The sequence below is a fragment of the Schistocerca serialis genome, chromosome 2, assembly GCF_023864345.2.
Source record: "Schistocerca serialis cubense isolate TAMUIC-IGC-003099 chromosome 2, iqSchSeri2.2, whole genome shotgun sequence".
Taxonomy (NCBI): Eukaryota; Metazoa; Arthropoda; class Insecta; order Orthoptera; family Acrididae; genus Schistocerca; species Schistocerca serialis.
In genome coordinates this window covers 1124638153-1124658715 of record NC_064639.1, presented here as the reverse complement: position 1 = coordinate 1124658715, position 20563 = coordinate 1124638153, and positions in this window count along the sequence as shown.

Sequence of the window (20563 nt, the reverse complement as noted above, 5' to 3'; positions counted from 1 at the left end):
TGGGCCTCGCCTCTCCAGAGAATATTCCATGACGATTCATTGTCCACTTTCAAGCGTGCAAGAAATTTCACAGCGAACATTTGTTTTGCTGTCAAGTCAGCAGGAAGCAACTAATGAACATGGGTGATTTTGTATGGATAGCACTGCAGGATGTTTCGTACGTTTTTATTCACCGTGCTCACAGGGATGCCCAACATTAGGCCAAGTCCCCGTGCGCTGCATGTTTGCACACTCCCACTCAATTCCTCCTATGGTGCCGTGGCCACATCTTCGACAGACGTCGGATCAACTGATTTCCTCTCTCTGCCACAATGGACTCTTTTTTTTTTAAGAAATTGTGTTATCGAATTTAGTGAACCTTTCTGCAGATCCTTAGCAGACATCGGACCAATGCCCTTTTTTTTTCATACTCTCAACTGTCCGGAACTTCTGCAGGGCTACAAAGTGCTGAGTCACCGTTCTTGTAGAAAAGCTTTACCAGCACCACGCCATCCTTGATGGAGACAAGTCTTGTTGGGCGTCCCGCTGAGGAAACTGAGGAACAAACGTGTTCCGCGCGTCTGTTGGTGTGCATATTCTTTCACTTACAGCGCCACATATTGCTCAAATTTTCTTTAAAGTTTTTTGTCCAAAGACGTTTTTCCCTGCGTCAGTAATAATTTGTTCAACTTTGACGTGATTGTGAGCAGTGGTTTTCTTTCTACACCGTTTTGAAACTGTATATGACGCAGTTACTTCTAATCCACTGAAGAATGCCACTAAGGCAAAATTTGCGTAGTACCACTAGAACATCGAATGGCAAAATGTCTCAGCACGTTTTTCTCGCCAGAAGTCTGCAGCAAGTCGTATACGACGATACAATGAAATCCAGCAGGCATGCACCTGATCACGACAAATGCCAGTGACATATGCAGTCAACCAGTTATTCTGGAGCACCAGACTCTTTGACCGCGCAAAACAGTTACGCCGTAACAAAAATCACAGCAAACAGACTTTGAACCATTCCGTGCCTGCAGGAGATCTGCCACCGCATGGATAATCACCCACACAGGGCACTCCATCCTTCATCTGCGACAGACAGGGAAGTTAGAATTTCTATCTTATCTCTTCAACCAACGTGAGAAGAGAAGCAAAATATAAAGAAATTTCATGAATGTTTTAATTACTTGGCGAGCGTTCAAAAAATTCGTGGTGAATGTCGGCAGCTAGACAGGTTAACAACTGTTTAACAACAACAAACCGGCGCAGCGACTCCTATCATCATCAAGATGCAGCGACTGCCGGATGAATGAGGTATCCCTGTACATGGAGTCGCCCTCCCACTAATACCTAGCCAAAATGAGCTGTATTAAGTGTCAAATAATTTCCCATTTGAAATTTTTAATTATGTTACTTCGTAATATAATAATAAAAATATATTATGAAAATTGAAAAAAGACGCTCTCGACGCATTTTTCGCAAAGCACGGAGTCGCGGGAAAGAAAACGTGCTTCTGACGTCACCATTGCGTGGCACTCTTGAGAGTGCAGAATGGTCCCAGAGGATTAGTCATAAACGATTGTATTACCTGGTCTTCTTAGTGAGTAGCGTACATGCAATCTGGTTGGCCTGCAACGCATAACAGTTCGCGAGGAAAACCCGGGTCTTATACTTGAGATGTATCATTCTTATGGCTTGAGTAGAAGACCTTACTAATCTCAATAATTGTACTGCGTCGCAATGACGACGAAATCATGGACTTGAAAAAAATTTCCCAGATGTCCCACAAAAAAAGTACAACGGCGTGTATGTTCCCGGTTTATTAGATTTCAGTGTCAAAATTTGACGACTGTGATTCACCATCTGGAAAACGTAAAAATATTTCAAGGCAGTCAGGCATCAACTAGTACATCTTTTTTGTGGATTATTAGTGCAGGCTGCAACACATAATCGTTGCTTCGACTAGTTTTCAGCTGCAGGCGAACGGCTTTCCGTTTGGCCAGATTATGGGCTGGTCTTTCCGTAATCATGCTGAACGAGTGCCGGTAGGAGCCAACTAGGATGATTTAGGAAGCGAGTAATTTTCACACGACAGCCGGCGATTTCCTACATCTTTTCCAGAGAAACTTACATAAGCACTATAAGCGGGAGCAGGAAATGGCCAATAAGATTTCCTGCATTCTGCTCCTGTTCTGATTGGCTTGAAAACCTCGATACCAAATAATTTCGTGAAGTGCTCTGGGAGTCGCGGAATTTGGCATTGGCCGGTAACTCTCTTTGGGTTTGAGATCGTATGCAGTTTGGGGCGTATTTCTGAAGACGAGGGAAGGTGATGATTGGTGATCAGCGGGGTTATTTCTTCCAGTATGGAAATATTTGAGAATCTCAGAGTGCATTCCCTTAAGCAGACGTGGATTTTGTAATGTATCATTTAAGTACCTAGCTGGACGATGATATTAAGTGAACGAGACGGATTCGGCGAGGTTTTCATTAGAGCCAATAATTAGTTTCCGCTGAAGTTCGAATGTCGTGTTTTTGTGAAACTTTCCAACAGACTTTATACTGTATTTCTGTTTTGTAGTCGATAAAGGTTTGTTATAAAATACTTTTGTTAGATCTTCGACGGTGTGCTTTTGTAAAAGTTTACTTTTACCAAATATCTTTGATGAAAGTTAGAGCGTGGTGCAAGCCTTTATACTCGTAAAATCTCTACCCAGGCTGATGAGGTGGCTATGGGCGAAGTGGATACCACTGCGGACATTTCCCTAACAACCTGGAACAAAAACCCTTCACTTTTAACTGACCTAAATAAAAAATAAAAAAATACGTTGTAAATTGTTACATATACGTGAATGACAGCCTTACGCTAATTATGGGACTCACACAGATATTCAAGAAATTCACCAGCCCTTAAACAGTCCACATCCAAAATAAAATTCACGATGGAGATAGATACAAGGAATGCTATAAATTATCTGTACCTTAGATTCAGCAGAAAGGATAGCTACCACAAATTCGACATTTATAGAAAGCCTATACCCATGGGCTTTTAAAGAAGTCAAGAATTACATTAAATGAAAATGAACTGTTTCCACTCCTAATATTTAGCACTGAAATAAGGTATAGAAATTTAACTCTGCTACAGAGGAATGTGTATGTCGTAGTTGTTTTAAAAGAAAAGCAGTCCACCTCCAAGATTACTAAATTTGGATTTATATTTAAAAGTCTTATCAACAGCTGAAGGAGAGACAACACCTGTCTGAAGAGAGAAGAAGGGGTGGGGGTGGCGGAGGGGTGCAAAGGTAAGTCGCTTGTGAGGAATGCCAAAAGTATAAAGAAGATGCTCAGGGAACTGAAATAAAATATATGGATGAAGGTGACGTTGGTTTCGTACAGACTTGTTGGATGAAATTAAAGAACCAATATATGAGAAAGGCAGCAACTAATCCACCGCTTCCATCTTGTATATCTCTGGTAGAGGCCATGAGAATAACGTGAGACAGCCTGATCGTGCAGTCAGTGATGTTCTAACTACACATGGTGTTGTGGATTGGCAAGACAGCCAATCCACTACGACAGGAAGCCGAAAGGCACGCGTTTAAGCTCACGCAGGCTAGCGTGAGGTCTGGAACAGTTAAGGAAGTTAGACTTTAGCAAAAAAAGGTCGTAGCTGTTGGAATACTTAACTTTAATCCATAATAGCAAAAAAAGGTCGTAGCTGTTGGAATACTTAACTTTAATCCATAATTGGTGAACATCGCTCGTGACGGTACATGTTTTACAGCATCGATAGTAACTGGTAATGGCGCCTTGCTAGGTCGTAGCAAATGACGTAGCTGAAGGCTATGCTAACTGTCGTCTCGGCAAATGAGAGCGTAATTTGTCAGTGAACCATCGCTAGCAAAGTCGGCTGTACAACTGGGAGAGTGCTAGGAAGTCTCTCTAGACCTGCCGTGTGGCGGCGCTCGGTTTGCAATCACTGATAGTGGCGACACGCTGGTCCGACGTATACTAACGGACCGCGGCCGATTTAAAGGCTACCACCTAGCAAGTGTGGTGTCTGGCGGTGACACCACACACGGGAATGAAGCAGAACACATAGATGTTAATCGTTGTACGAAGTAACGTCCAACATGCGCACTGCATAGTGGCTTTCTGTGTATTCAAGGTGTTTCATAATCCCTACTGCGGGCTTCTAAGGGTTGTAGAGGAGACATAGTAGATAAATTTTAATAAGGTTCAAATGGCTCTGAGCACTATGGGACTTAACTTCCGAAGTCATCAGTCCCCTAGAACTTAGAACTAATTAAACCTAACTAACCTAAGGACATCACACACATCCATGCCCGAGGCAAGATTCTAACCTGCGATCGTAGCGGTCGAGCGTTTCCAGACTGTAGCGCCTAGAACCACTCGGCCACCGCGGCTGGCTTTTAATAAGGAACTTATGTCCGGGAATGCACCGTTTGGATATGAAATAAGTTTGAAGAGCGAACCACTTTCAAATCTCCCACTTCACAGTACTCACACAAACTGGGGAGAAGGCGTCGCCATTCCTTTGTACTAATTATGACATCACAGACCATTTTCGTCCGACTACAACAACCGCTGCACGAAACTGGTACATCACAGCTGAAGTGTTGTCTATGGTGCTCCGCGTGACTGTAAAGAGGATGTTGTTAGTCACATAGAAAAGACCAGACGACGAGTACTTCAAACATTGCCCACGGCATGAGCTCCTGTAGAGCACACTGGTCAGGGCTCACTGTATCCGCTTCGCGCGTAATGAGGAGCGAAAGATTTGAATGTGATCCGCTCTCTCAACTTATTTTGCATCCAACGGTACATTTAAGGACGTGGGAGCCTCATCAAAACTTTATCTACCGATTCCTCTCTGGATCCCCTAGCAGCCTATAACAGGAATTGTAAAATACTCAGTACATGCAGCTACACTCCTGGAAATTGAAATAAGAACACCGTGAATTCATTGTCCCAGGAAGGGGAAACTTTATTGACACATTCCTGGGGTCAGACACATCACATGATCACACTGACAGAACCACAGGCACATAGACACAGGCAACAGAGCATGCACAATGTCGGCACTAGTACAGTGTATATCCACCTTTCGCAGCAATGCAGGCTGCTATTCTCCCATGGAGACGATCGTAGAGATGCTGGATGTAGTCCTGTGGAACGGCTTGCCATGCCATTTCCACCTGGCGCCTCAGTTGGACCAGCGTTCGTGCTGGACGTGCAGACCGCGTGAGACGACGCTCCATCCAGTCCCAAACATGCTCAATGGGGGACAGATCCGGAGATCTTGCTGGCCAGGGTAGTTGACTTACACCTTCTAGAGCACGTTGGGTGGCACGGGATACATGCGGACGTGCATTGTCCTGTTGGAACAGCAAGTTCCCTTGCCGGTCTAGGAATGGTAGAACGATGGGTTCGATGACGGTTTGTATGTACCGTGCACTATTCAGTGTCCCCTCGACGATCACCAGTGGTGTACGGCCAGTGTAGGAGATCGCTCCCCACACCATGATGCCGGGTGTTGGCCCTGTGTGCCTCGGTCGTATGCAGTCCTGATTGTGGCGCTCACCTGCACGGCGCCAAACACGCATACGACCATCATTGGCACCAAGGCAGAAGCGACTCTCATCGCTGAAGACGACACGTCTCCATTCGTCCCTCCATTCACGCCTGTCGCGACACCACTGGAGGCGGGCTGCACGATGTTGGGGCGTGAGCGGAAGACGGCCTAACGGTGTGCGGGACCGTAGCCCAGCTTCATGGAGACGGTTGCGAATGGTCCTCGCCGATACCCCAGGAGCAACAGTGTCCCTAATTTGCTGGGAAGTGGCGGTGCGGTCCCCTACGGCACTGCGTAGGATCCTACGGTCTTGGCGTGCATCCGTGCGTCGCTGTGGTCCGGTCCCAGGTCGACGGGCACGTGCACCTTCCGCCGACCACTGGCGACAACATCGATGTACTGTGGAGACCTCACGCCCCACGTGTTGAGCAATTCGGCGGTACGTCCACCCGGCCTCCCGCATGCCCACTATACGCCCTCGCTCAAAGTCCGTCAACTGCACATACGGTTCACGTCCACGCTGTCGCGGCATGCTACCAGTGTTAAAGACTGCGATGGAGCTCCGTATGCCACGGCAAACTGGCTGACACTGACGGCGGCGGTGCACAAATGGTGCGCAGCTAGCGCCATTCGACGGCCAACACCGCGGTTCCTGGTGTGTCCGCTGTGCCGTGCGTGTGATCATTGCTTGTACAGCCCTCTCGCAGTGTCCGGAGCAAGTATGGTGGGTCTGACACACCGGTGTCAATGTGTTCTTTTTTCCATTTCCAGGAGTGTATTAACGGATTCGGGTAAGACTGCATAGGATTCGATAAAAAATCTGATCGGTGCTCGCGTCAGCAAGGCGAACAATATTAACGGTAAAATTGTCTGCATACTGGCGAACGATGTCACAAAAAACATACTCGCTATAGCTATGTGTCACATATTTTTGTTTTAAATGAACTAGGTTTCGAATGCTAAAGCCATTTTTTGCGGAACGCGAAACCTAGGGCATTTTCTTGCGTAGTAAAACCAGTTTCCCCAAGATACAGCTAAAATTACGAATATTACTTACTCTATAATAATAACTGTCTGGTTTTGAAGCTCAAATAGCAGCATGTGTAGTTCTTCGTACACACGTATCATGCGTCTATTTCGGTAAGGGACGAGAGCAGACGCTAAGATAACATAATTTGTTAACTCACCAACCAAACTCAGAATAACATGCCAGTGTAGATGACAAGCTACACAGTAACATAAACTGGACACTTCAGAATCCATTCTAGAAAATAATGTAATACTTCCAACAGACATAAAATGCTTTTAGACCTGCTGTTTTACAATAGCCATACATATTATTTCTCAAGTCAACATCTCTTTTCCCATCACATAATAATCGTACAGAGATGAAGGAGGTACCGTTAGGAAAGTTTTATAACCAGTTTCTGACATAGCGTAACGATTTTCCGCTAAAACCCACTATTTGTGGGAAATTTTAACATGAAAAAGGCTTTTAACTACCATAAGGCAAAAGGGCATCATTGATTCCCAGCTTCATACCGACATTTTACGCACGTAAGTTATTATTCACGAATAAGAGACTCCCTTTTCACGTTATGCTTTTACAAATACCATTTTATCTTGTTTTAAAGTACTTATTAACTTGATAATTTGTATACATCATTGTCATACATAATAACCGTTATCACTGCTGTAGTACATTATCTCTGCCCGTCGACTTTTCTACCGAAACGACCGACGTATCTGTCAAGGTAGCCTTGAATTGTTACTTAACTAATACGACTAAGGCATAAAGGTGCTTACTGTAATTGAAAATGTTTGTCGATATAAAGTTATACTCGTAAGTTATGTAGCCCTACTGACGGTATTTGACCTTCTGCCGTCGTACAAGCTGGGCCATCCATTTTTGGAGACATGGAAATGTGTATATAATGATGTGTCATAAATTCATGATTATTACTGCACGTAGTTCGGTTCATTTTTGAAGATGTTTTCTTTTCATTCTCACAACTACTCTTATCCCACCGACTACACCTATTTAAAAGTAAACTCTTGATTATCCGCGATAATTGGGACTTGAAATCCGCGGTGGATAACCGAATTCTGTGGATAATCCGCAGTTAAAGTTCATAGCAGTACATTATTGGAAAATAAAAATTAATTACAATGCTATAATTAAAATCATTAACTAATGATTCTAACAAATTGTACTTTAATCATCATAGTATACGTGAAGATTAGGTACTTACAACGAATACAGTACAATCCAACTTCACATTATCTTACACTACTTTAAACAATGAGCGGTCCAGCTCTTGCAATGTTCGAGCAGCACATTGTTTATACAATCGTGTTGTAAAGTGAGATTATAACACACGCGCAGCCATTTCTGGTTTAATGGAAAATATTCATCAGCAAAAAGAAGGTGCGAGAAATAGACCGCAAAGCGGATAATCCACGCACGGATAACCGAGAGTTCACTGCTGTCGTTATTTGAAACTATAAAAGTGCGAAAGCGCCATGCGGGTCTCCTGGTTATTACTTACAGCATGTTTCCGTTTTCAGCACGGATTAAAAGTACTTACTGATGATAGTACAAAGGTGATGGGACACGTTTGAACATTGAAAAGGTTCCCCATGATTACAGAATAATGTTTGCTCACGCCTGACAATTCTGTGCAGACGCCACACGCTTTCCGACCTTGCATAGAGTAGAGTCATTCTTGTCCTCCACTACTACAGCTATTTTTGCTCGTTGTTCGTAAGGGAATATACAATGTGACAATTATTGAACTATATGAAATAAAATCGTCAAAACTTCTGAACGGTTTGCGATAGGACGTGCAAACTGCACGGCTGAACGGGGGCGTGATGCGAATTAGAATGCGCGTGCGCACGAGTCGTATTGTTGTTGGCCATTGGCACGTGAAAATGTCACGGCACAGCGCTTATGAGGGACTGAAAATCCGCATTTCGCAGAGAAGTCTCTTCACCCTCAACGGGTGACTGTGTGGTGTGAAATTTCCAATCACAGAACAATCAGTGCTATATTCCTTGGCGGCACGGTGACTACTGAACGGTGCGTGTATGACTTGGAAAGTGATTTCATCCCCATTATCCAAAGTGATCCTGATTTCGACAATATGTGGGTCGTGCAAGACGGAGCTCGACCCCATCAAAGCGGAGATTGATGTCCTGGTGGAGCACTTTAGGGACCCTACTCTGGCATGGACCTCGATTGGCCGCCATAATCTCCAATTCTGAACACATGCGGCTCATTTTTGTATGGCTATATTAAAGACAAAGTGTACAGCAATAACCCCGAAATCATTGCTGAGCTGAAAACAGCCGATCAGAAGATCATCGAGAGCATCAACGTTCCGACACTTTGGCGGGTCATGCAGAATTTCGCTATTCGTTTTGCGCCACATCGTCGCCAATGATGGCAGACATACCCAACGTGTCATAACCTAAATGGGAATATCTGTAACGACGTTTACACGTTGAATAAAGTGTGTGCACCCCGTAGTCTGTAACTAAATTACGTTTCTTTTTCATATAGTTCGGTAATTGTCATTCTGTGTAGCGGACGTGATTGAAAGTAAGATGCAGATAGCACAGCCTGTTGCCTTGTGTAAACGTTATAGGCTGTGTCAAACGAGACGAGTGAATTATGACAGTGACGGAAAATTCCGCGTGCGGTTCTTATCCGGAGTAGTGAAAGCAGAGCGGCGGCTTACCGTGTCTGCTTCGCCGGTGAGTCTTCGCCGCCGACTGCCGTCCCCACGTTTGCCTGCCGCTGCTGGCCACGCACATTCCTCTGCCGGGCTTACGCACCAGCCGCTCCGACAGCTCACGTCGCCATCTACGGGATTCAGCTGGCTCACTTAAGAGACACAGCCTTTCCTCCCTCGATTCATAGTTTGTGCCTATGGACCTACTTTTTTAACAATACAATGAACCACAGGTTCTATGTTGCTTAAAATCCATAAAAATTATAAAAATGTTCATAATTAATTGTTCATAGTTTGTGCCTATGGGACGACTTTGCGGTTTTAACAACAGAAGACAGATCTTGCTGAAAATCCACACACACACATACACGGGGCGTGTTTTTTTTAAGTAAGTACCGTTTTGAAATTAAAAAAAAAGACGTGCTAAGATATCTCAATAATTTTATTTTTATATGAAAGCCTGTACCTTACTCTACTTTTCTACATAATTTCCGTCAATACTGAGGCACTTGTCATAACGTTGTACCAGTTTTTGAATACACTCCTCATAGAAGTCTGCCGCCTGACTTGTTAACCACTGCATCAGCAATGTTTTGACTTCGTCATCGTCTTGAAGACGCTGACCGCCCAGGTGTTTCTTCAAGTGCGCAAGATCGGGGCTGTACGGAGGCTAATCTAGAGCTTCCCATCGAGAAGATGTGATGAGATCTTTGGTCTGATTCGCCACGTGCGGACAGGCATTGTCTTGCAGCAAAACCATGGCCTTGCTCAACTTTCATGGACTGTTGCTTTGATTCTGGTGTGACGTAGGCCACCCGTGTTTCATCGCCCGTAATAATTTGGCTTAAGAAATCATCACCGTCGTTATGTACCGCTCAAGGAAAGTAAATGCAATGTCTAAACGTTTGGTTTTGTGCACATCCGTCAATATTTTCGGTACCCAACGTGCGCAGAATTTTCGGTAATTCAAGTGCTCGGTCACAATGCCATACAAAACACAACGAGAATCATAGGGAAGTCATCCCGCAAGGAGGAAATCGTAAAGCGTCTGTTTTCTCTCACTTTATTGTCCAGTTGCTGTACCAAACTTTCATTAACGACCGAAGGACGCCCACTCCGTTGTTCATCATGCACATTTGTGCGGCCATCTTTAAATGCTCTGTGATAAACCTTTTGCATTTCCTTTATGTTTTCGTCTTCCTTAAAGGCAAAGAGACAAGATGAAGCGGTAGCCCATCATAGAGCCTATGCCTACCGTCATGTATTTTTTGACTTTCAGTTGTTAATAAACAGAGGATTTTTTCTGGTACCGGTAGGAGGAAGGAGGGATTCGCGCTCAGCTAGTGAAAGAGTGAGAAGCACGTCAATTTTTTAGCGAGTAATTGTAGACCGCCATTTTGGGGTCGCTATGAATAAGTGAGGAGTGTGGATTTCATATGTGCACCGTTTAGAAAAATACAGTATTGTTTTATTAACAGAAAGGTCGTGTGAGTTGTTATTTCAAATAGTACAATAATTACAATAACTGAAGCCCACCTGTGTACTTTGGAAAATTACGAAGATCCGATAAGCTTAATAGGAACACGGTCAAGACTTCAAAGGTGAACGCGGCGACCAAACGTAGTATTATAAAGAATGGTAAGCACAAATCTACAGCGGAGAAAGAAACTACTCCGCCCTGCAAAATAATATGAACTAATACGGACTTATTTCCAGGCATAGCTCAGCTTATTGTGCTTGTCATTCACGCCGAAAAATTAATCTCATTAATTCAATACATTTTAAAAAGCCACGCATTTTATTATCATCTATTCCATTATTTTATTATACTATAGCTCTCACCCACTTTCTTACCATTCCATCTCTCATAATATTTTCTCCGTAAAGTGCACAGATCTCACGATGAATATCTATCGCTTTTAGGCCTTTAGCACTAAGAAATCTTATAACAGCCCATACTTAACAGTCGGTGGGACTCACGATTATCGAAGGCATCTTAAACACTCAGTAAACAACGTAAACAAGGAAGGATCAGACTGCAATGGCGTCAGTGCGTAGATTAAGGTACAGGCTTTCATGTAAAAGTAAAATTATTGAGATATCTTAGCACGTCTTTTTTAAATTTCAAAACGGTACTTACTTAAAAAAGACGCCTCGTATGAAGCGCCAAAGAAACTCGTATAGGCATGCGTATTCCAGTACAGAGATATGTAAACAGGCAGAATAGGTCGCTGCGGTAGGCAACGCCTCTATAAGACAAGTGTCTGGCGGAGTTGTTAGATCGGTTACTGCTGCTACAATGGGCGCTTATCAAGATTTATGTCAGCCTGAAAGTGGTGTTACAGTCGGCGCAGGTGTGATGAAACACACCGTCTTCGAGGTAGCGATGACGTGGGAATTTTCTCGTACGACCATTTTACGAGTGTACCGCGAATATCAAGAATCCGGTAAAACATTAAAATTTCCGACATCGCTGTAGACGGAAAAAGATCCGGCAGGAACGGAAGCAACGACGACTGAAGAGAATCGTTCAACGTGATAGAAGTGAAACACTTCCGCAAATTGCTGCTGATTTCAGTGTTGGGCGATCTGCAAGTGTCAGCGTGGGAACCATTCAACGACACATCATCAATATGGGCTTTCGGAGCCCTTGATAACTGTGCGACACAATGGTTTACGCCTCGCTTGGGTTCATCAACAGTGACATTGGACTGTTGATGACTGGAAACATGATGCCTGGCCGGATGAGCATCGTTTCAAATTGTATCGCGCGTATGGACATGTATGGGTATGGAGACCTCATGAATTCATGGACCCTGCATGTCAGCAGGGGACTGTTCAAGTTGGTGGAGACTCTGTAACAGTGTGGGGCGTGTGGAGTTAGAGAGATATGGGACCCCTGATACGTCTGGATACGACTCTGATAGGTGATACGTACAAGATCCTGTCTGATCACTTGCATCCATTTACGTCCATTGTGCATTCCGACGGACTTCGGTAAATTCAGCAGGACAATGCGACACCCCAAGCGTCCAGAATTGCTACAGAGTGGTTCAAATGGTTCAAATGGCTCTGAGAACTATGGGACCTAACTTCTGAGGTCATCAGTCCCCCAGAACTTAGAACCACTTAAACCTAACTAACCTAAGGACATCACACACATCCATGCCCGAGGCAGGATTCGAACCTGCGACCGTAGCAGTCGCGCGGCTCCGGACTGTGCGCCTAGAACCGTTAGACCACCGCGGCCGGCGCTACAGAGTGGCTCCAGGAACACTCTTCTAAATTGAAACATTTCAACCGGCCACCAGACTCCCCAGGCATGAACATTATTAACTATATCTGTGGTGCCTTTCAACGTGCTGTTTCGAAGAGATCTCCACCCCTCGTAGTCTTACGGACAGCCCTGCAGGATTCATGTTGTCAGTTCCCTCCAGCTCCACTTCAGACACTAGTCGAGCCCATGCCACGTTGTGCCGTGGCAGTTCTGCGTGCTCGCGGCTGCCCTGTACGACATTAGGCAGATGTAGCAGTTTCTTTTGCTCTTCGGTGTATGTATGTGTATGTGTATGTTCAACATCTCCTCGTAAACCACTGAACCGATTTCAAGCAATCTTGGTATACGTAACACTTATTGTCTGAAAAGACAATCACCGAGATATCAAAGAGATGGGAATGAAAAATCAGTGCAGCCCATGACGCAGGAATAGCTATACTCTAGTCATCCAGTATTTGAGGATTAGGGCACTTACAGACCTGCATTTACAAAATTAGAACTTTAAAAAAATAATTTTGTTTGAAATGAAAATTTCATGTTAGTACTGTACAAGAAAACGTAAGAAACACAAGGGTACACAAAATGATGAGTAAAAGACAAGAAACTCGATACGAAATCACTAGTTACAAGGTTTACGTTACATAGTTTTTTTATAAATATCATAACACTTAACAGATTTGCACCTGTCATTATGAGAGTTCATGTGTTTCAAGAAAGCGTCGGTATAAAATTTAAATGTTTACGACAAAGCTTTACACTGGTTGTGCTGAAAAGAAAAACATCGCGTCGCGTTTCACACGCGTTTTTACAAGGGACGCCGCAGCCTTCTAAGAGCCCGTAGTGGCTCAGTGCAAACACGGCACTGTTGCGTGTGCCACAGAGGCATGCTTGATCTCTCTATTTGCTTTTGCAATGGCGTTCTAGAATGCCCACTTGCCTTGCATTCTTTGAAAATTCACTCCCGAGTAATCTCAAGGCCTTCTTATATCTCTATCACAGTGGATAACTCAACACGGTCCATATTCACACGCATACGGAGCTCTGTCTGCCGGCCGCTGTGGCCGAGCGGTTCTAGGCGCTTCAGTCCGGAATCGCGCTGCTGCACCGGTCGCAGGTTCGAATCCCGCCTCGGGCATGGATGGGTGTGATGTCCTCAGGTTAATTAAGTTTAAGTAGTTCTAAGTGTAGGGGACTGATGACCTCAGATGTTACGTCCCGTAGTCCTTCGAGCCATTTTTGGACAGATCTGTCTCAGTTTATGGGTATTCACTTGCATAATACATGATATAAATGAATTTCTTACGACATATTATTTACAACATTACAAATGATACATGTACCAGAATGACATTTATATAGATTGGTCATGGCTTGCGTTTTTCTTTAATTTCAGTTGCTCTTAGAAAATCTACTCTGTAAGCTAGATTTCTAGTTACACTTTTTGCAGATTCGCTTGTGAGCGAGTGGTCCAAGAAATAAACATGGAATAAATTTTGAAAATTACAATTACAATTAAGTTTTTACTGAAAATTCTTTCTCAGATGAATCAGTTCTTGACTGATACAATTTCTAGTAAACTATGTTACATACAGCTAACAGCCTGCCAGAATTAGGAAAAGCTAAACAGTAAGCTTTAGTATGAGGTATAGTGACAATCTGAAATTGTCCATTATAATTGAATTTAAATTTTGATATCTCATTATCAGTCTCGTTCGATTTCTCACTCCGTTTAACGAGTGCAAACAAGAACGAATCAGTATAACCTCCCCATATAAATATCCATTATGCAACACGATAATTAAACATTGTGCAGAGGTCAGCTATGTGGCTGGACGTGTCGTATGCGTATACATAAGCGCTCAGCTATGATTAACGAATGAGCATGACAACGAATCAAAAATACTGATCCCGTTTACAACGCCAAGTATGGAATTTTAACAAACGACGAAATTTTTGATAAATCCAAATAAAATGTTGCGCAGCTGTCAAGTATAATGTAGGCTGTAGTTTTGTACGCTCCGTTGGTAAATGTAAAGAGTGATACTATTCATAAATGAGGCGACATCCATCCGCTCCATTGCTCACTATTGCTACATTCTAAGTTAATTTTTTTATAATATTGTTGTCTTTAACTTTCTTTTTTGTTGTTTTGGGGTGATGACGTTATCATTGGCGCTCGTCTAATACGGATAAAAATACGAGTGGCTTTCAACAAGTAATTGAACACATTTTTTCACAGCCAATTTTGGCTAAAAATACGGTCGTGGTGGACTGTTCCCGCTTCAGTCCTTATAGAACGATCAAACAAGGTTTCGACGTCAACAAATATAGGGGATGCACTAAGTGGTTTGTAATGTCATTGTATAGTCGTTTAATTCAAAATAACTTCGGTATCAGTTTCGTCAGTATAAACAATAAAACTTAATAAGACATCTGGTTTAACAAACAACGCACTTCTGATGAGCCATTCTGATAGATTCATTGCTAGTGCCTGTATATCCAGAAGCACTTAAAGGGAAAGCTATAAGTTTTTAACTTTCGATCTCTCCACGCTAGTATTACAGGATGGTACTACTTGTCACTTCCCACAATCCTACTTACATTGTCATGCACGTCAGTAAAGCTTTTAATCACCATTTTCTACAATCCACTCCTCATTTCTCTTATGAAAATCTTCTCGCTTCAGTCTTGTTTCTTTTGGATCTTTCCCAGATTCAAAAGTAATGGAATAATTTAAATAATGTGATAGATTTGAGAAAACTTTGGGAATCGCTCCTTCACATTAATTTCGGCCGAGATCGTGGGTATATCTGCTCATTTCTTTGTTAATCTTTATAAGAATCAGTATTATTGTCCTGTCTTTGAAAATACTTCTCTAGTAAATCTCCTGGAAATTATCCAGTCTTTTCCTCAGAATCGCTCTGTGCGTTTCTGTATTTCTTGAGAGTCAGAACAACTCTTGTTAGTGTAGCTGTTATTGCCACTATAACGGTAACTGCTGCCGCATCCTGGGATACTATTTGTATGGAATCCGAAAAAAAATGTTACTTAATAATAATGCACCATTACAATAAAGAACACACCAATTTTTACTAGCACTTTCTCTCTTTGCAGTTTAATATGTGGCTTCGTAATCTCACGCTCTCTTTATATATCGTTCCTAGAGTAATAAAATCAGTAAGGAAACTCTCTTTTACAGACAGATTAGCGGTCTTTGGACGCCTAGGGAAACAACAGCATTTGCACGCGTCACAACAATCGAAGTCAAAATGTTCACAAATTTTATTTTCCCTGGATAGTCGGCCGCCTTCACAGCATTGGCACTTCCCATGAGTTTATCTTGTGTCAAATCGTCTGTCGCACAAGCCACGGGCGAACATCTCCCACAGTAACATGTGCCTAAGCAGCGAACACGTCCTGTGCGTCGTACCCCTGTCGCTTGTGCCTGACGAACACGACTGGCGTACTTTTTATCGCATTCTCGCTTCCATTGCAGGTTTCATGGGGCGAAAGTAAAGTGGAGGACAATTTAGCGAGGTGACTACTTCTTCTCGCAATTTAAAATTCACATTTAATTGATCGAACAAAGTCGGTGTTCCAAGGATTATCCAATTTTAACTGACTACCACACGAGCTAATTCGATATATGCAACCAAATTGCTAAAATTTTATTAATGTGTATATTTAAGATTTTTTTTTTTAAAAAAAGAAGAGAAAAGGAAGCCGCAGTCTCTTGCATCCGTTTTGAAAACGAAATGCTACAACTGCACCTTCAAGACTCTGGCCAAACATGGTCATAGCCCAATCGGTGAACACACTCCTACTCACATTGAGTTTTATCACTTTTAAACACGTACAGCAACACCCGAAACAATAAATTATATGTAACCGAAAGTGCTCATCAGTAACAGACAATTCTTCAACGAACGCCAATGTTCGTTACAGCACATAAATTCAAACACCTTTGATGCTACACTCACGTTTTTCTCGCATGAGGACCTGATAGCTTTGGATCGGGGCAGCATGTTTGTAGGGAAATTGCTAAAAAAAAAAAAAAAATACGAGGCGCATTACGTTGGTGGAACTTGTGACTGGACCTAATGTAGAAGGGCAGCAAATGTCCGAAACCGGTAAACAAATTATATTTCTTTTATGCAACTGGTTGCTTATTATTTGCTTATATACGACTTCAGTTGCTGAGGATGGATAAAATGCTACACTTTGACTTATAGTATCAGCAGCTTATAGTTGGATTCGGCCGGCTCGTACAAATGCCTGTGTATAGCACTTTGTAGGGATGTGAGGTAGAATCGTCACATGGGCTCAGTTGTGGATGAAGCAGGTAGCCGACTTCGGTTTGTTGGTGGAATACCGGGGAAGTGTGTCGGTCTGCAAAGAGGTTGCTTGTAAATCACTTGTGTGACCCATTCTGGAGTATTGGTCAAGTGAGTGGAACCCGTACCAAATAGGCTAACAGGGGATATTGAACGTATACAGAGAAGAGCAGCACCAATGGTCACAGGTTTGTTTGAGTCGTGTGAAAGCACTAAGATGCTCAAGAAACTAAACTGGCAGACTCTTGAAGATGTAAATTGTCCCGAGATAACCTTCTTAGAATGTATTTAACTGATGACTCTGGGAATACGAGTATAATGCAACGTCTTATGCATCGCCCACAAAGGGATCGTGTGGACAAGAGTAGAATAATTACTGCGCACACAGCTACATTGAAACAATCATTCCTCCTGTACTCAGTGAACGGAACGGGAAGAAATACTAATAATTGGTACAATGGGACATACCCTCTGCCACGCATTTCACAGTAGTTTGCAGTACAGATGTAGATGTAGAATAATACAGACAAACTATGGGTTCTGATAATCATTCATTAACAACGTTTTCATTGCTTCTTAATGAACGAAAACGATCTATCTGCTATATTACAATACTACTGGTATGGCTGCACAAACAAATGAAAAAGTCCATGTAATTTTGCCATTTTAATTATACTTGAGTTGTTCAAAAATGGTTCAAATGGCTCTGAGCACTATGGGACTTAACATCTATGGTCATCAGTCCCATAGAACTTAGAACTACTTAAAGCTAACTAACCTAAGGACATCACACAACACTCAGTCATCACGAGGCAGAGAAAATCCCTGACTCCGCCGGGAATCGAACCCGGAAACCCGGGCGTGGGAAGCGAGAACGCTACCGCACGACCACGAGATGCGGACTGCGTGAGTTGTGTTTGCGAAACATTTATCAGAGTCTTCTATCATATGTAACACAGAATAATAACAAACCGAAGACCAGCTAAGTGAGAGACACCTTTACAGACTAGCCACCTCCGGTATGCGATATTTACACATACATTATGTGATCAAAAGTATCCGGACACCCCCAGAAACATACGTTTTTCATATTAGCTGCATTTTGCTGCCACCTACTACCAGGTACTCCATATCAGCGACCTCAGTAGTCATTCGACATCGTGAGACAGCAGAATGGGGCGCTCCGTGGAACTCACGGACTTCGAACGTGGTCAGGTGGTTGGGTGTCACTTGAGTCATACGTCTGTGCAGTACATTTCCACACTCCTAAGCATCCCTAGGTCCACTGATTCCGATGTGATAGTGAAGTGGAAACGTGAAGGGACACGTACAGCACAAAAGCGTACAGGCCGAAGTAGTCTGTTGTCTGACAGACACCACCGACTGTTGAAGACGGTAGTAATGTGTAATAGGCAGATATCTATCCACACCGTCACACAGGAATTCTAAAGTGCATCAGGATCCACTGCAAGTACTGTGACAGTTACGCGGGAGGTGAGAAAACTTGGATTTCATTTTCGAGTGGTTCCTCACAAGCCACACATGACACCGGTAAATGCCAAACGACGCCTAGCTTGGTGTAAGGAGCGTAAACATTGGACGATTGAACAGTGGAAAAACGTTGTGTGGAGTGACGAATCACGGTACACAATGTGGCGATCCGACGGCAGGGTGTGGGCAAAGCAAATGCCCAGTGAACGTCATCTGCCAGCGTGTGTATTGCCAACAGTAAAATTCGGGGACGGTGGTGTTATGGTGTGGTCATGTTTTTGTGGAGTGGGCTTGCACCACTTGTTGTTTTCTATGGCACTATCACAGCACTGGGCTATATTGATGTTTTAAACACCTCTTTGCTTCCCACTGTTGAAGAGCAATTCGGGGATGGTGATGGCATCTTTGAACACGATCGAGCACCTGTTCATAATGCACGGCCTGTGGCGGAGTGGTTACACGACAATAACACCCCTGTAATGGACTGGCCTGCACATAGTCCTGACCTGGATCCTACAGAACACCCATGGGACGTTTTGGAACGCCGACTTCGTGCCAGGCCTCTCCTACCGACATCGATACCTCTCCTCAGAGCATCACTGCGTGAAGAATGGGTTGCCATTTCCCAAGAAACCTTCCAGCACCTGACTGAACGTATGCCTGCAACAAGACAGTTTGTTCACGAAAACGGACGAGCGTAAAATTTCCTATGTTAGCTCTAGAAAAACGCACATTATTTCCCTTCTCCATAAGTTAATCAAGTTGTTTTGTCTGTGGTATACATAAATAAAACCTTCAATATCCGTGAAAATGTAATGCAACAAAAAGGAAAGATACATATTGAGTCAGTAATGACATCAGTTTCTAAAAGTTCACCAAATCGAACGAAATATACTGAGGTCACCAAATGGGGTAAACTCACTCCTGATAGAGAAGGTACATACATTTATGTAATAACATGTATTACAGAAATTATTTCTATTAATTTCGTAAGGAAGTCCCTGAACGCTTTAGGAAACACCAATATGAAAAAGAAATAGGCACAGCAAGAGTCGAATCCTCTATCGACCGAGCCTGTGTTTCATAACGTGGTGCCTGTACTCAGTAGGCTAGGTTGTAACTTACAAGAGAAACTGCCCATCACAGCCCCCTTAGATTTAGTAGGAAGTCGGCTCATTGGATAACCCGTCAAAAACTGAACAAAGATAAAACAAGAAAACAGGAAAAAGGCGTACTGAACTGTGGAAAAAAGAAGCACAATAGAAAGTGTGAACGACCCGAATTTAATAAATGCAATATCGAGTTACGTTAATTGCAGTTGTGTCGCGGTTATGTGGCCACAATGACGGACTGCGAAAGTGGAGACACGGGTTTGAATCTCCGTTGTGTCCAATATTTTTTTTCACAAAATTACGAACAGTCCGTCCAGTCATTGACGTGTCTGTTCGCTGGATTCAAATTTGTGTACGTGTCGTGGCGTAGTGCCCGTTTGCAACAGCAATGTGTAACAAACGGACCTCCAAACATACATACCTCCTATTTTTTCTACAGACATACCATGAGTTATGCCTCTAGCGTTCCGTTTTGGAAGTTTTGACTCTTGAATTCCTTCGCTGTAACATAGTTCACACCTATTTATATGTTGTTTTCATTTCTGTGAGAGGTCTATGCAGCATCTCGCCTGCTCTCACTATTTATCACAGAATGTAAGTCATGTGGTAAGAACATATTACCGTCGCAAATAAATGTGATGAATAGTGAGAGCAGGCGAAATGCTGCTAGTACCTCTCACAGAAATGAAGACAACAAATAATCGGGGGTGAACTATGTTACAACGAAGGAATTCAAGATCAAAACTTCCAAAACGGAACACAAGAGACATAACTCGTGGTATCTGTGAAGGACAAATAGGAGGTACGTATGTCTTGAGGACCCATCGTTGCACGTCGCTGGTGCAAACGGACATTACGCCACGACACGTACACAAATTTGAATACAGCGAACAGACACGTCAAAGACCAGGCGGGCAGTTTGTAATTTTATGAAAAAAAAAGGAATATTGGACACGGAAGAGATATGAACCAGGATCTCCCTCTAAGTAGTCTAACACAGTCATCACACAACCACGACACGACTGTATTAAAAGTAG